Source organism: Chiloscyllium punctatum, chromosome 6, assembly GCF_047496795.1.
Source record: "Chiloscyllium punctatum isolate Juve2018m chromosome 6, sChiPun1.3, whole genome shotgun sequence".
In the NCBI taxonomy this organism is placed as follows: Eukaryota; Metazoa; Chordata; class Chondrichthyes; order Orectolobiformes; family Hemiscylliidae; genus Chiloscyllium; species Chiloscyllium punctatum.
The window spans coordinates 16,084,129-16,102,593 of record NC_092744.1 but is presented as its reverse complement, the minus strand read 5'-3'; the positions used below and the strand labels follow the sequence as shown (position 1 = coordinate 16,102,593).

The 18,465-nt window shown below is 42.2% G+C and overlaps 1 protein-coding gene across 4 annotated transcripts in view; it reads left to right on the top strand.

Annotated features, from left to right (window-relative positions):
- LOC140478744 (cysteinyl leukotriene receptor 1-like) overlaps positions 1–18,465 on the top strand; it is an 87,847-nt gene that overhangs the window by 21,118 nt on the left and 48,264 nt on the right. The window contains exon 1 of one of the 4 annotated variants that reach the window (XM_072572060.1): positions 11,749–11,887. The exons of 2 other annotated variants lie outside the window; for them this stretch is intronic. The gene's annotated coding sequence lies outside the window, so the exon portion shown is untranslated. Of the gene's footprint in view, positions 1–11,748; positions 11,888–18,465 lie in introns of those variants that run through there. One more of the 4 variants, XR_011960861.1, reaches the window with a different exon arrangement.

Sequence of the window (18,465 nt, the reverse complement as noted above, 5' to 3'; positions counted from 1 at the left end):
ACGACCTCTCCCACCTCCTCTGACTCCAGACTCTCCACTATCCCTAATCAAACCTCCCCTCACTCTGGCCATCGTCTTGTTCCTCACCCAAGTGTAGAATGTGATAGGGTTTTCCTTAATTTTACCCACTAAAGTTTTTCATGCCCCCATCCAGCTCTCCTAAATCCATTCTTCAGTTGCTTCGTGGCTACCTTGTAACCCTTCAGAGCCATGTCTGATTCTTGTTTCCTCAACCTTAAGAAGCTTCCTTCTTCCTCTTGACGAGATGTTCCACACCCCTTCTCACCCAAGGTTCCTTCACCCTATCATCCCTTCTTGCCTCAGTGGGACAAAATTATCCAGCACTATCAGCAAGTGCTCCCTAAACAATCTCCACATTTCTGTCATGCATTTCCTTGAGAACATCTGTTCCCAATTTAGGTGCCCAGTTCCTGCCTAATAGCATTGTAATCCCTCCTCTACCAATTAAACACTTTCATATACCATCTGTTCCTATCTCTCTCCACGACTGTAGTAAAGGTCAGGGAGTTGTGACCACTATCACCAAAATGCTCTCCCATTGAGAGATCTGAAACTTGGCATGGCTCATTGCCAAGTCTAATATGGCCTCCCCTCTAGTTGGCCTATCTACAGAGGAGTCAGGAATCCTTCCTGGACACACCTGACGAAAACTGCTCCATCCAAACTATTTGAACTAAGGAGGTTCCAATCAATATTAGGGAAGTTAAAGTCACCCATGACAACAATCCTGTTACTTCTGCACCATTCCAAAATCTGCCTCCCAATCTGCTCCTCTGTGTCTCTGTTTCTATTGGAGGGTCGGTAGAAAACTGTCAATAAAGTGACTGCTCCTTTCCTGTTTCTGACTTCTACCCATACTGGCTCTGTCGACAAACCCTCCTCGATGATCTCTCTTTCTGAAACTGTTATTCTGTCCTTGATTAGCCATGCCACTTCCACACCTCTTCTATGTCCCCCTCTATTCCTTTTGAAACATCTAAACTCTGGAACATCCAACAACTATTCCTGCCCCTGTAGTATCCAAGTCTCCGTAATGGCCACAACATCATAGTTCCAAGCACTGATCTATGCTTTAAGTTCATCTTTATTCCTGATACTTATTGCATTAACATAGACAAACTCCAACCCATCACACTGACTGCAACTTTGCCCTGTCAACTGTCTATCCCTCCTCTCATACTTCCTGCATGCTAAATTGTCATTTTAGATCCAGTCTATCATTTTCTATCACTATTTTAAAACTAATAGAATTATGGTTGCTGGCCCCAAAGTGCTCCCCCATTGACACCTCAGTCACTTGTCCTGCCTTACTTCCTAAGAGTAAGTCAGGTTTTGCACCTTCTCTAATAGGTACATCCACATACTGAATCAGAAAATGTTCTTGGACACAGTTAACAAATTCCTTTCCATCTAAACTCTTAACACTGTGGCAGTCCCAGTCTATGTTTGGAAAGACGCTTTTTTCATCTAATTGTTGCCAGGGATATGTCTGTAATTACATTCTGCTATTCATGCTAATAACCTGTAAAAACTCAAGAGCTGTTTCCTGTTCTCTGCACTCAGCTCCTAACTGGAATTGGCTTGCATTCCTGTTTGAAACTTCCTGCATTTTCATTTTAATGACATTGCCTTGGGATAATTAACCAGTTATACCAACACTGAGTCAATGCCTAATCCTGTAGTGAATGTAGGTCAAAAAACGTGAGGAAACCAAAACACATCGGGTAAAGGCACTCAAATCCAACTGACCACAGCACAGTAATTGCACTGCACTGTTTCAATATTTTGGAATACGTTGACGCATTTATGAGGGCGTTGAACCACATTTGATGCTTTTGTAATATCCTGTTGCTCAGCCAAAAACAAAATAGGACGGCTATGAAATATTTTGAAATATTTTCACTGCTCAGAAATGCGACGTAGTGAGTAAACTGTAACTTCACAAATTTCATCATTAGGAAGCAATGTATGACAGCTCAATTGTAAACGTCAAGTAACTAATTTCAATGTAACAGAGCACCTTTGAAGTGTCCTCATTGATGCAGAGTAAGAAAACCAGCAGCCAACCATACTTCCATAGGCAGCAATGGAAAAAACAATAAGAGTATTGTTTCTAAGATTTGCATTAAATGATCATATATTGGACAGGGTACTGGGAAAAACTCAACTACTTTTATTTAAAGTAGTGCTATGCTGTATTTTACATCCAAATTACCACATAAATCTCAGCATTTCTCACATGAATTTAAATGAAATTTTCTCAAATAATAGTTATGCAAATGACAAGGTTCATTACAGGCCATTTCTCCACATCAAAGAAAGGTTTACAAAGAAATGGTAAACATTAAAGTAGCCATATATTTCGCAGTTCAAAGGGCAGGTTTAGTGATGACATAAACTATAAGCACTTGATAGTTATTTACACAAGATCAAAAAACTAACAAGTCAATGAGAAAATAGATCACAAGGGGAAAATAAGATAGCTTGTAAAGCTAATACACAATACGTTTTCACCATAAAGAAACCTATAAAGAAATTTTATAGAAAGAAACATCTTTCATTACTTGTTCCAAACTACATTCTTTAAAAGTTTTAATTTGTGCCATCTTGTTCTGTTGCACTATCATAACAGAAACTATTTCCAATTTATGGATCCTTAATTAGACAAGGAGCTGAATTTTATAGAGACTTGAATACCGTGGGCTACAGGTGAGAAATCTGGTAGACCTTAGCTGAGCCCTTTCTAGTCATTGGGAGCAACTTGTTACATTTTCAAAGAGAATTACAGAGTCATAGAGATGTACAGCACAGAAAAAAACCTTTTGGTCCAACTCGTCCATGCCGACCAGATATCCTAAATTAATCTTGTCCCATTTGCCAGCACTTGGCCCATATCCCTCTGAAGCCATCCTATCCATCCAGATGCCTTTTAAATGTTGTAATTGTAACAGCCTCCACCACTTCCTCTGGCAGCTCATTCCATACATGCACCACCCTCTGTGTGAAAAAGTTGCCCTATAGGTCCCTTTCAAATCATTCCCCTTTCACCTTAAACCTGTTCCCTTTTTGTCAGATGGAGACTCTCAGAAGGGTGTGGTGGGCTGCCTCTTATTGGGCTTATGGCTTGTTGCTGGCATTGCTAACTGCAAATCATACCTCATGAAAATGTGGCATCCTATCGAACCACTTGCTGTGTGGAAACTGGCCATCAATAATTCTCAGCATGAATTCAGCTTACTCATCCAGGCTGCTATCTTGGATAGCTGGGCAACAGCATCCAGAACGTCTGTGACATTCCCCACCCCCCTGTCCATGAACACTGGCATTCAACACCTGCCAACCTCTCAGGGCCCTCATGGCACCTCTCCAATCCACATACATTTTTAACGCTGCCACTCCAGGGCATCTCAGCACCTCACGTTGTCATGCTGCTGTTAGGGCACTCTGCCCAGATGCACACACGTCTCACTCACTGATCGAACCAGGCTGCAACTCAGAGCTGGTCACTTGCTCCGCTCGCGCTCACTTACTTTCAGCTTACCAAGGGAGGTAATGGCCTAGTGGTATTATCACTAGACTATTAATCCAGAGACCATCGTCATATCCTAGAAACCCAGATTCAAATTCAGCCATGGCAAATGGTGAAGATTGAGTTGAATAAGTATCCGACATTAAGGATCCATTGATGTCTATGACACTATTGTCAATTGTCGCAACAATCCATCTGATTCACTAATGCCCTTTAGGAAAGGAAAACTATCATCCTTATCTGGCCTACCCTACATGTAATTCCAGACCCACAGCAATATGGTTGACACTTAACTGTCCTCTGGGCAATTAGGGATGGGCAATAAGTGATGCCCACATCCCATGCATGAAAAATAAAAAATGGTCACTGTACCTTGACTTGACTTTTTGTGTTTTACCCGCTCAGCCAAAGCTGCCAGGCTCACTTTGTCTTAGAGTCATAGAGATGTACAGCACAGAAATAGACCCTTCAGTCCAACTCATCCATGCTGACCAGTTATCCTAAACAAATCTAGTCTTATTTGTCAGCACTTGGCCCATATCCCTCCAAACCCTTCCTATTCATATACCCATCCAGATGCCTTTTAAATGCTGTAATTGTACCAGCCTCCACCAATGCCTCGGGCAGCTCATTCCATACACGCACCAACCTCTGTGTGAAAACGTTTCCCTTAGGTTCCTTTAAATCTTTCCTTATCTCATCTAAACCTATGCTGTTATGAAGCAGAGGTTGACCACCCTCCAATAACTAAAACTGAAACCCCCGAGAGGCTTGCCTCACCTCGTAATCTGTTAAACGAAGTGTCAAAAATAGAACTGTCAAAAAAAACTATCTCTCACCCTCAGTCTGTTATAAAGGAGTGGCTAAGTGAAATTAACTCCTATCACTCAATCTATAATCAACAAATATTTACCTAACTCCAAAAGTGAACGCATTAACAGAACCACCAACAAACCAGACAATTCCCCTCTAATATCTAAATATTGCTGACGAAACAAAATTCGAATGGTATGTCGTTTCAATAAATGCAAGTCCTCCTTATAGAAAGCAAAAAATAAAAATTAGAATTAAGTCTCTAAATTACAGCCAGGATCCATCTTCCAGAATGCTCCTTGCGCTCTCTGCTGAACGTCTTTCAGGAACACCTTCTTCGAATTCTTAAGTCAGGAATATTAGCTAAGAGTGCGGCTGTACCTTTAGTCAGATGATGGTAACTCTAAGAGCTGAGAGAGCTAATCTCTTCAGATGGCACCTTGGTCTCCACCAACCTTCGTTTATATTTTTTTTCTCTTTTTTCTGCTTCCTAATGCCAGAAATGCTTACCCCAACTCATAAACAACAGTTGTGAGCAGATGTCTTCAAGAGTATGCTTTTCTCGCATCATCACTGAAATCATTCCACAAAGGCTAGTATCCCATCATCAAGTTACTCTTTATTTACACATGGAGAATCCTTGACACTGATCCAGCTCCCTCAAAACCAGCTCTCTTAATGCACAGGATGTCTGACACACTTTTTTTTAGATTAGATTAGATTAGATTACTTACAGTGTGGAAACAGGCCCTTCGGCCTAACAAGTCCACACCGCCCCGCCGAAGCGTAACCCACCCATACCCCTACAGCTACATTTACCCCTTACCTAACACTATGGGCAATTTAGCATGGCCAATTCACCTGACCTGCACATCTTTGGACTGTGGGAGGAAACCGGAACACCCGGAGGAAACCCACGCAGACACGGGGAGAACGTGCAAACTCCACACAGTCAGTCGCCTGAGGCGGGAATTGAACCCAGGTCTCAGGCGCTGTGAGGCAGTAGTGCTAACCACTGTGCCACCGTGCCGCCCAAAAGGCTAGTTTTTTTTTCTCTCTTTTTCTTCTCTCAGAGTAAAGAGCATGTTTGAACTCCTGTTCTTTTTTTTTCTTTTTGTGAGACACAGTGAAAGACACAAGGTGCATGAATCTTTATTCAGTTTCCACCACCAGGAAGAAATGAAACACCCGAGTGGCCAATGACAAGCAGTGCCCTTCATGTCAAAGGGCAATGCTGCATGATCAAACAGTGAAGGGGAGGGCAGGGATTAAATCAAAATAGAGTTGGAGGAACCTTCTTTTATACACTTGATGACTTAATAATTTCTTTACAATCAGATTTGTTCTAGATTGTCAAAACCATCAGATTTAAATTGCATTGGTCCTTAGTCTTGAAATGCTGGTTTAAATTAATTGGCTAAATTTAAAAATCTGGTGTCTTGGTAAAAATTCTGCTTTACCTGCTAACAGTATAGCCTATTGATAAGAATATTTCAGTTTGAGTACCTGCCAATGGGCAAACTGATGGCCACAGACATTCATGTTTAAATCTCTAAAAGAGGGGGTAGAAACACATCATTTTTAAAGGAACCATGCATTCTTCCACCCTATCATTTTACAAACATCAAATTCTAACATCCTGCCTTCCAATCCACAAATACTCTACCCAACTTCACAACAAAGCCCTCTAGTTTTGGACTAGTCGTAGAGTGATACAGAATGGAAACAGACCCTTTGATCCAAACGGTTCAATCTGTCCATGTTTTCCAGGTTCCTCAACTCAACCAGTCTCACCTGCCTGCATTTGGCCCATATCCCTCCAAACTTTTCATGTTAAGTACTTATCCAAATGTCTTTTAAATGTTATAACTGTATCCACCCCATTCTCTGGCAGTTCACTTCACACATGTCCCACTCTGTATATAAAAGCAGTGCCCCTCATGTCTAATCTTTCCAACAGTCAGGGTAGGCAGGGACAAGGTAGGACTAATAAATCAAACTTCATTTATTTTAATGCAAGTGGCCTAACTGGGAAGGCAGATGAACTCAGAGCATGGATAGGAACATGGAACTGGGATATCATAGCAATTACAGAAACATGGCTCAGGAATGGGCAGGACTGGCAGCTTAATGTTCCAGGATACAAATGCTATAGGAAGGATAGAAAGGGAGGCAAGAGAGGAGGGGGAGTGGCATTTTTGATAAGGGATAGCATTACAGTTGTGCTGAGGGAGGATATTCCCGGAAATACATCCAGGGAAGTTATTTGGGTGGAACCGAGAAGTAAGAAAGGGATGATAACCTTATTGGGATTGTATTATAGACCCCCTAATAGTCAGAGGGAAATTGAGAAACAAACTTGTAAGGAGATCTCAGTTATCGTAAGAATAATAGGGTAGTTATGGTAAGGGACTTTCCAAACATCGACTGGGACTGTCATAGTATTAAAGGTTTAGATGGAGAGGAATTTCTTAAGTGCGTACAAGACAATTTTCTGATTCAATATGTGAATGTACCAACTAGAGAAGGTGCAAAACTTGACCTACTCTTGGGAAATAAGGCAGGGCAGGTGACTGAGGTGTCAGTGGGGGAGCACTTTGGGGTCAGCGACCATAATTTCTATTCGTTTTAAAATAATGATGGAAAAGAATAGACCAGATCTAAAAGTTGAAGTTCTAAATTGGAGAAAGGCCAATTTTGACGGTATTAGGCAAGAACGTTTGAAAGCTGATTGGAGGCAAATGTTCGCAGGTAAAGGGACGGCTGGAAAATGGGAAGTCTTCAGAAATGAGATAACAAGAATCCAGAGAAAGTATATTCCTGTCAGGGTGAAAGGGAAGGCTGGTAGGTATAGGGAATGCTGGATGACGAAAGAGATTGAGGGTTTGGTTAAGAAAAAGAAGGAAGCATATATCAGGTATAGACAGGATAGATCGAGTGAATCCTTAGAAGGGTATAAAGGAAGTAGGAGTATACTTAAGAGGGAAATCAGGAGGGCAAAACGGGGACATGAGATAGCATTGGCAAATAGAATTAAGGAGAATCCAAAGGGTTTTTACAAATATATTAAGGACAAAAGGGTAACTAGGGAGAGAATAGGGCCCCTCACAGATCATCCAGGTAAAAACAATGATTGCAGATGCTAGAAACCAGATTCTGGATTAGAGTGGTGCTGGAAAAGCACAGCAGGTCAGGCAGCATCCGAGGAGCAGGAAAATTGACGTTTCGGGCAAAAGCCCTTCATCAGGAATACAGTATTCCTGATGAAGGGCTTTTGCCTGAAACGTCGATTTTCCTGCTCCTCGGATGCTGCCTGAACTGCTGTGATTTTCCAGCACCACTCTAATCCCTTCAAAGATCAGCAAGGAGGCACAGACAATGGGGGAGATACTAAATGAATATTTGGCATCAGTATTTACTGTGGAAAAGGATATGGAAGATATAGACTGTAGGGAAATAGATGGTGACATCTTGCAAAATGTCCAGATTACAGAGGAGGAAGTGCTGGATGTCTTGAAACGGTTAAAGGTGGATAAATCCCCAGGACCTGATCAGGTGTACCTGAGATCTCGGTGGGAAGCTAGAGAAGTGATTGCTGGGCCTCTTGCTGAGATATTTGTATCATCGATAGTCACAGGCGAGGTGCCGGAAGACTGGAGGTTGGCAAATGTGGTGCCACTGTTTAAGAAGGCTAGTAAGGACAAGCCAGGGAACTATAGACCGGTGAGCCTGACCTCGGTGGTGGGCAAGTTTTTGGAGGGAATCCTGAGGTACAGGATGTACATGTATTTGGAAAGGCAAGGACTGTTTAGGAATAGTCAACATGGCTTTGTGCATGGGAAATCATGTCTCACAAACTTGATTGAGTTTTTTGAAGAAGTAACAAAGAAGATTGATGAGGGCAGAACAGTAAGTGTGATCTATATGGACTTCAGTAAGGCGTTCGACAAGGTTCCCTATGGAGACTGATTAGCAAGGTTAGATCTCACGGAATACAGGGAGAACTAGCCATTTGGATACAGAACTGGCTCAAAGGTAGAAAACAGAGTGTGGTGGTGGAGGGTTGTTTTTCAGACTGGAGGTCTGTGACCAGTGGAGTGCCACGTGGATTGGTACTGGGTCCTCTACTTTTTGTCATTTACATAAATGCAGCATAATAGGTACAGTTAGTAAGTTTGCAGATGACACCAAAATTGGAGGTGTAGTGGACAGCGAAGAGGGTTATTCAGATTACAACAGGATCTTGACAAGATGGGTCAATGGACTGAGAAGTGGCAGATGGAGTTTAATTCAGATAAATGCGAGGTGCTGCATTTTGGGATAACAAATCTTAGCAAGACTTATACAGTTAATGGTAAGGTCCTAGGGAGTGTTGCTGAACAAAGAGACCTTGGAGTGCAGGTTCATAGCTCCTTGAAAGTGGAGTTGCAGGTAGATAAGATAGTGAAGAAGGCGTTTGATATGCTTTCCTTTACTGGTCAAAGTATTGAGTACAGGAGTTAGGAGGTCATGTTGCAGCTGTACAGGACATTGGTTTGGCCACTGATGGAACATTGCATGCAATTCAGGTCTCCTTCCTATTGGAAAGATGTTGTGAAACTTGTAAGGTTTCAGAAAAGATTTAAAAGGACGTTGCCAGGGTTGGAGGATTTGAGCTTTAGGGAGAGGCTGAACAGGCTGGAGCTGTTTTCCTTGGAGCATCGAAGGATGAGGGGTAACCTTTTAGAGGTTTACAAAATTATGAGGGGCATGGATAGGTTAAATAGACAAAGTCTGGGGTCGGGGAGTCCAGAACTAGAGGGCATAAGTTTAGGGTGAGAGGGGAAAGATATAAAAGAGACCTGAGGGCCAGACTTTTCCACGCAGAGGAATGAGCTGCCAGAGGGAGTGGTGGAGGCTGGTACAATTGCAACATTTAAAAGGCATTTGGATGGGTATATGAATAGGAAGGGTTTGGAGGGATATGGGCCTGGTGCTGGCAGGTGGGACTAGATTGTGTTGGGATATCTGGCCTGCATGGACAGGTTGGACCGAAGGGTCTGTTTCCATGCTGCACATCTCTACGACTCTATGACTCTAAATGTTACATAGTTTTGAACAAGCCTTGCCATTTGGCACAGACACTAAGTCAGTCATGATCATCAGCAGTTCTCAGTGAAATCAAGGCAGTCAACCTTCAGTTAGGGGGTGTCATTACAGTCAGTCAAGTGCAGAGTTCGATATCAGCCCAGATGCTTGGATACAGTCAGTTGGCCACTCGGGTCAGTCAGGGTTGGGATGCTCTCCTTATTGGACATGCGGAGTCAAATTTCAGGCAGCGCAGCATCTGCTGTAGCGCCTTTTGCCCTAATGCGGGCTGTTTTCCCTGGGAAGGTGAAAAAGGGGAGGAATTGGGTGAACTGAAAGTGAGGTTAGCCACACCTGTGAGTGATTTTTCTGGTGCGGGAAAGTTGATGATGAGGTGCCCCAAGTGACTTGCTCAGCCATTCAGGGGAGGAGGGAGGGCTTTGGGCTGGGTGACAGCGAGTGAGGGAAGATGTCACATGTAGTCGTGCGAAAGTTGGAGCCTTTGTAAGAGGTAAATACAGGAGTGGAGACAGAGGGAGTGTGAGGTGGTAAAGAAAACATGGTGGCTCTTGCTCTGTCAGAACGGAGAAAGTCATTGAAAATTCCCGATTACGGAGACTGCAATGACCCAGGTGGCACTCTTGGAGAAGACTGGCTGGTTTTTACAATCTGACCTCAACTCTTGGTCCTGATCGATGTCCCTGTTCTGTACCAACTTATCCACCAGGGCCCATCTGCAAAGTCTGTGGGGAGGAGGGGTGGGAGCGTACCAGAAATTTCTCTTTTCTGTCACATCTCAGGCAAATGCTACAAACCATACAGGGCATCTCTGGACTAACAGCACTTGACCATGTGCACAATGACCTTTGAAAGACGGCACAAGTACCAGAGGCAGGGGTCTGGTCTGAGATATCCCAGTAATGGTATGCTCTTTCAGGGCAGGGTGAGTGGTAGAATTGGGCTAGTATTAAACATGAGAGGAGACCGGGGGCAGAATGAGGGTTGAGTTTGGGATGACTGAATGAGCAAAACCACGAGGCCTTGCAGGGGAAAACCCTTTATGAAACTCAACGAAAGTGACACTTAACCAAAAAAAAATGGAAGCTTTAGCACATGCAATCTGAAAGATGCTTCAAGGGATAATAATGCATACTGAACTCGTTTATCTGAATGGCCTCTAACTCCAAGTCATATGGGGAACTAAGTTGCTTAACATAAATATGTTAACAGTGTGGAGAACAGATAGCTTTCTGCATATAAATGAAAACCTGAATTTATATGCTGCCTTTCCCAACACCATCATGTCCTAAAACACTCAATAGCTAACACATTACTTCTGAAGTGTAGTCACTGTTATAGGCTTGAAATACAGCTTTTAATTTGTGCTCTGCGGGATCCCATAAACATGCGTGTTTGGTAATGAGCAAACAATCTGATTTTTAATGATATTGACTCAGAGATAAATAGTGAAGAGGGAAAATACCCCACTCCCTTTTTCAGAACAAGTCTTGGGAATTTTTGTATGTGTAAATTGCATTATTTGTAGACAGAGCCTCTGATAGCACAACACTCCTTTCGTCACACTGGGGGATGGTGGTGGGTTGTGGGGGGACGGTGGGGGGTGGGGGGGGTGGGGATGGAATGTGTGGTGCAACAGCTCGGATTTCTGTGCTCATGTCCTGTTTGAGCCAACAATTCACTGAACCATGGCCAACACTTAAATCAAAAATCCACTCACTTCACATATCAAAAACTCAAGGCCTACGCTGGATGAAAGGCAAGAAAGGAAGGCACAGGGAAATTAGAAAGCAGAACTTGAACTGCAAACAGGAAAGCCAAAAGATTTGTTGGCATCAAATCTTCCTTATTAGGGTAAAGAGAACGAAACAAAGTTTAAAATGCCTGTGAAAAGCAAGCATTCTTTCTCTACAACTGTTGTGAAATTTTCTTCAGTGACCGTCTTATTTGGAACCCTTCTCCCTTTCTAAAATTTAGCAGGTGTATTTTAGTCAAAATTAAGCAGTATTTTATTCCCATGTGTAGATATTCCTGTGTGATATCTACAGGATTAGCTTCAAATTGACACCATTGATCAAGAAATCAACCTGTCTGGTTAGCACCGGACATTGATCAGTTTGAGCTTCTTGCATGAAACTCTGAATTTTCATATGTCCGGGTGTTAATCTTATGCGTACATATTCACTACTTTGTTTCTGTTCTGGTTCCCTGTTACATATGGCATTGCTGATACAGTGTCCCCTGGAAACAGTTGCTGTGTGTTGTTGAAGCTGTGTGGGTGGGACTGAACTGTTGACCACACTGCTCTTACTCAGATAAATAGCAGCTCAAGAGTGCTGGGGTGGAAGTAGTGCTGTAATCAAGTTCGCGAAAGAGAGTAGATGACAGTCAGTAGCTGTCCAACATACAGTCTTCAAGTGAATCAAAACTCTATGAAATGTGAGTGAATGACTTTTATGCTGTGTTGAAAATGCCATAATGCTAAGTATGCTTCTCTTTTGAACTCTTAAAACCTTAATTTTATACATAGATTGCAGACTAATTTGTTTGAATGTCAGGTGGCTGTCATGTCACAAATTTCAGAATTAATTAATTTTATAGCAGTGAAGGAGAACATTTGGCCCATCATAACTGTGCTAACTCTTTGAAAGGTTTATCCAATTTTCTCCTGTTTTCTTCCAAAGACCCTGAAAATTTTGCTTTTTCAAATATTTTCTAAGGCTGTCTCAATTGTTGCTAATGTATTTGTTTCCGCTATCCTTTCAGACAACATCTTCTAGATTATAACAATACACTACCCAAAAAACTCCACATCCCTCCTTTGATTAGTTTGCTAATTTATTTTAAATCAGTGTCTCACATTTCCCATCATTAGAAACAGTCTATTGTGTCACTGTTCAAATTAACTTTACAGTATTTCCTAAACTCAATATTTCTCAACATTCTGGAATGTCCTGGAATGTTCTTTACTCAATTTTACATTGGTGTTGAAATCACAATATGAATAATAGATGACTAGCTGGTATTGTCAGGTATGTTGTCATAATATGCTGTCCATTTTCATTGAGATAATGGTTATCATAATTTTGTGAAGGATAAGCTTCTATTTAAATAGCTTTGTGTGCTGTTAAATATTGTTCCAGGCTCAACATTAGCAGTCCCCGAGTTTAGATCACGTTGTTGATGTGGAGATGCTGGTGTTGAAGTGGCGTAGACAAAGTCAGGAGTCACACAACACCAGGTTATAATCGCAACAGGTTTATTTGAAATCACAAGCTTTCAGAGCACTGCTCCTTCGACAGGTGAAAGATTGTGGTTTCAAATAAACTTGTCGGACTCCAACCTGGTGTCACGTGACTTGCGACTTTGTCCATGCTGTTGATGTTTTACATTGAGAGGTCCGATCAACAGACCAAAAACGGTGAGGAGAAGAGCTGAAAGGACTAGGAGGTGGTCTAAAGCAGGTTGAATCAGGAGATCTGTGGTTAAGATGATGCCAAACTTGGTTTGTTGGGAGCCTGTTGGCTGTTTGCCAAAGGGAAGTCTGAGTAAGATATGGAGTGTCTCAATCCTGGGTCCTGGTAAAAACAAGTGTTCAGGATGTAGCCTGCTTCAGAAACTCCCAAAACTGTGGCCTCTACCTGCAAGGACCAGGAAACTTGGGAAGATCACTGTCTCCAAGCCATACACATCTGGAATTATATCACTGTTCCTTCACTGTTGTTCGAGGTCAACATGCCAGAATCCTCTTGTACTCAGAGAGTGTAACTGCAACACACATTGCAGTGGTTCAAGAAAACAGTTCACTGTGACCTTCGCAAGCTGAAATAGGCTGACATTGCTAATTAATGCAATTGCAGCAGATTAGTTGCAGGCAGTTTCAAATGTTTCCCGCATTACAGGTTTAAGTTCAATATTTAGATGCAATACATATAGCCATATGGGTTTAAAAATTATTTCAAATTCTTATAATCTTGCTGTACTCTAACCAGAGGATAAGGCTTAATTAACATGCCACCTATAAAGCTGGAGTCACAAGTAGACATGGTACAGAAGAAGGCATTTGGTACAATTGCTTTTATTGCTCAGTGCATGGACATGACATTGTTTAGGCCACTTGTGGAATACTGCACTCAGTTCAGGTGTTCCTGCTGTAGCAAAGATGTTGTTAAACTTGTAAGGGTTCAGAAAATATTTTGCAAGAATGTTGCCGGTGTTGGAGGGTTTGAGCTGTAGGGAGAGGTTGACTTGGCTGGGACTTCTTTCCCTGGAGCATCGGAGGCTGAGGGATGACCTTATAGAGGTTTATACAATCGTGAGGGGCATGGATAGGGAAAATAGATAAGGTATTTTCCAAATGGTAAGGGAGTCCGAAACAACAGTGCAAAGGTTGAATGTGAGAGGGGAAAGATATAAAAGGGGACCTAAGGGACAACTTTTTCACGCAGAGGGTGCTGAGTGTACAGAATGAGCTGCCAGAGGAAGTGGCAGAGGCTGGCACAATTACAACATTTAAAAGGCATCTGGATGGGTATATGAATAGGAGGGGCTTAGAGGGATATGGGCCAAATGCTGGCAAATTAGATTAGATTAGATTAATTTGGGATATCTGGTTAGCATGGATGAGTTAGACCAAAAGGTCTATTTCCATGTTGTATAGCTCCATGTCTCTAATTGCTAACAACTCTCCTGGCTGCAGTATTATATCGGGCTACAGAACCTGCATGAAAAGCACTTTTCATGATTTCAAGATCTCTATAACCATTTTACAATTAATTTTAAAAATCACACAACACCAGGTTACAGTCCGACAGGTTTATTTGGAAGCACTAGCTTTTGGAGCACTGCTCCTTCATCAGGTGGTTGTGGCATATAAGATCAGATGGTTGTGGCATATAAGATCATATAATCGACACCAGATGATGAAGAAGTTGTGCTCCAAAAGCTAGTGCTTCCAAATAAACCTGTTTGACTGTAACCTGGTGTTGTGTGATTTTTAACTTTGTCCACCCCAGTCCACCACCGGCATCTCCAAATCATTCCAATTAATCAGCTGATTTGAAGTAGGGTCACTGCCACACTTTAGAAACCTCGGCAGATGAACTTTCGTACAGCAAACTCCCACAAACAGAAAGGTGAAAATGGCCAATTAATTTGTCCTAGTGGTAATGTATATTTATGGTAGTTGGCAAAAGAATGGGGAGGGGATTTCTTTGTAAACTTAGTGAGCTATTATGGCTCAGATTGTACTACTGATGATATAATTTCAATGTTAACTTTTTCCAAATCAGGAAATTAGAGCAGGAATAGGCGATTCGGTCCCTGGAACCAGCTAGAGTCATAGAGTCAGAGAGATGTACAGCACGGAAACAGAACCTCTGGTCCAACTCTCCATGCCGACCAGATATCCAAGACTAATCTAGTCCCACCTGCCAGCACTTGGCCCATATCCTTCTAAACCCTTCCTATTCATATATCCATCCAGATGCGTTTTAAATGCTGCAATTTGACCAGCCACCCCCACTTCCTCTGGTTGCTCATTCCATACACACATTACTCTCTGCGTGAAAAAGTTGCCCCTTATGTCCCTTTTATATCTTTCCCCTCTCACCCTAAACCTATGCCCTCTAGTTCTGGACTCCTCGACCCCATGGAAAAGACTTGGGAAAACAGCCCCAGCCTGTTTAGCCTCTCCCTATAGCTCAAATCCTTCAACCTTGGCAACATCCTTGTAAATATTTTCTGAGACCTTACAAGTTTCACAACATCCATCCAACAGGAAAGACAGAATTGTACGCAATATTCCAAAAATGGTCTAACCAACTTTCTCTACAGCTGCAACATGACCTCCCAACACCTGTACTCAATACTCTGACCAATAAAGGAAAGCATACCAACCATCTTCTTCACTATTCTATCTACCTGTGATAGAAGAAGGTAGGAAAGGGAGCAAAAGGACAAGGAATGGTAATTGGAATTAAAAAGAAGTTCTTCACTATTCTATCTACCTGTGATTCTGTGTTCAATGAACTATGAACCTGCACTCCAAGGTCTCTTTGTTCAGCAACACTTCCTAGGACCTTACTATTAAGTGTATAAGTCCGGCTAAGATTTGTTTTTCGCCTCGCATTTATTTAAATTAAACTCCATCTATCACTCCTCAGCTCATTGGTCCACCTGAACAAGATCCCATTGTACTCTGAGGTAACCTTCTTCATTGTCCACAACACCTTTAAACCCCTTGCTTAAAAAGAATTTAACCTCAACCTTAAAAACATTCAAGGGCTCTGCTTCAACAACCCTTTACAGGAAGAGAGTTCTAAAGGCTCATGAGAGACTCTGAGAAAAAAAAAAGCCTCATTTCTGTTTTAAACAGTGACCCCCCTCAGAACCTCATATGATTCAATCAAGTTGTCTTTTTCTCCTCTAAACTCAAGCAAGTATAAGTCTAGCCAGTATAAAACAAAATCAGAACTTACTGGAGAAACGCAACAGGTCTGGCAGCATCAGTGATGAGAAAGCAGAGTTAATGTTTCGGGTTCAGTGACCCTTCTTTAGATTTTATTTTGTCTACTCAGTTTCATAAGACAACCTTTTATTCCAGGTATTAGTCTGGTAAATGTTTTCTGAAATGTCCCCAATGTATTTACCTCCTTCCTCAAATAAGGTGACTAATACTATGCAGATTACTCCAGATGTGGTCTTTCAAACCTTTTGTGATGCATGAAGTCACCCAGAGCCTCTGCACCTTAGAGTTTTTAGAATTCCCTCTCGTTAATTATTTAAAATAGCCTTGGACCCATTCTTTCCTCCCAAAAACTGAATGTAAGATTAAATCACATCATAGTCATTACCACCTAAGGGGAACCTGCATTATAAGATTATTATTCCATTTTACTATACAATACCAGGTCTACTACAGCCTGTTTTCTGTGTAGCTCCAGAACATTTAATTGCAAGGAGGTTCCCTGCACTTCTTTGTTCTTCTGGATGTTCAACAAAATTACCACTTCCTGAGCGGCGCAATCAAAATTTACACCTGATGGTAAAGATAAATTTGCGATCAGACACTGAGCAGTCATTTCCCATTCTTAAAACTGGACAAATATTTGTTGACCTTTTTTCACGGTAGGGTTATGTATTCCACGTTCCTCAATTAGGGCTTCAGATTCAAATATTTTAGTCCTAGTTTCAAACAAAACACTGATTTCTCTGCCTGGACATTGTTTCATTTACCTTTGACCACTTGGCATTTTTCACGATTTTCTGAAATAAAAGCAAGAATGTTGCTACATCCCTTTCCTCAAATTTTGATGGTGCCTGCACAAACTTAATTATTTCCCTCCTGGATTTTATGAATCGGATGATCCCCCTCAGTGCCCTCCCTGCTCTGAGGTCTCCTTGTGTCACTCCAGGCTTAAATTCATTTTCTTTCTCTCTCTATTGAATCTCTGGATCCAGCTTTCTTATTTCCATTCCCCTTCTTTTTAATTCCAATTACCATTCCTTGTCCTTTTGCTCCCTTTCCTACCTTCTTTTCTTCATATTCAAATCTGCTTTGACTGGAACTCTACAGCCAAGTGGTATTATTGCCGGACTGTTTATCCAGAAACCCCAGTTAACATTCAGGGGACCTGTGACCAAATCCTGCCATCGGGATGATGGAATTTGAATTCAATAAGAGTCTGGAATTTAAGAGTTTAATGATGACCATGAATCCATTGTCGATGATTGGGAAAACCCATCTGGTTCACTGATGTCCTTTACCTGGTCTGACTTACTTGTGACTCCACACCTACAGCAATGTGATTGGTTTTTCACTGCCCTGGATTAGATTACTTACAGTGTGGAAGCAGGCCCTTCGGCCCAACAAGTCCACACCGACCCTCCGAAGACAACCCACCCAGACCCACTCCTCAACATTTACCCCTTCATCTAACACTACAGGCAATTTTGCGTGGCCAATTCACCTAACCTGCACATTTTTGGACTGTGGGAGGAAACTGGAACACCTGGAAGAAACCCACGCAGACACGGGGAGAATGTGCAAACTTCACAAACAGTTGCCTGAGGGGTGAATTGAACCCGGGTCTCTGGCGCTGTGAGGCAGCAGTGCTTAACCACTGTGCTACCGTGCTGCCTCTGGGCAATTAGGAATGGGCAATAAATATTAGACTGCCAGCGATGCTCTCATCATGTGAATGAATAAAAGCAATAGACTGTTTCCAATCCCTCATTATTTGGAGTGCCTGTTCTCGTGCATATCTTTATTTAGCCCAAACATTTCTCCCACAGTTGGAGTAAGAAATTAGGTACATTTTCCATCCTGGAACCAGGAAGTGGAATAGATCTGGACCAAACACAAAGAATGCTGACAAATTCAACAAGTCTGGCAGAATCTGTGGAAGGAAAGAGTTCATTTTTCAAATCTGGTATGACTGTTTCTTGGTTTTGAAGAGTCATACCAAACTCACAATATTACCTCTTTCTCTCCACAGATGATGCCAAACCTGCTGAATTTCTCCAGCATTCTCTCTGTTGAATACAGATGTCCAGCATTTGCAGTATTTTGCTCTCATCCACAAGATCAGAGTCAAGAGTGTGGTGCTGGAAAAGCACAGCAGGTACGACAGCAGCCAAGGAGCAGGAGAATCGACATTTCAGGCACAAGCACTCCATCAGGAATGAGGCTTGTGGGCCAAGGGGTCTGAGAGATAAATAGGAAGGTCCCCACTGGCCCACAGCCTCATTCCTGATGAAGGGCTTATACCCGAAACGTTAACTCTCCCGCTCCTCGATGCTGCCTGACCTGCTGTGCTTTTCCAGCGCCACACTCTCAACTCTGATTTCCAGCATTTGCAGTCCTCCCTTTCTCCTCTGGGTCTGATCGACCTTGTACTAATGAGATGGAGGTTTCCTGTCTGCCAGACATTTGATTTGACTTGATTTATTATCGTTACATGTACTGAGATACAGCGAAAAATATGTTTTTCATGATACCCAGACAAACCATGCCT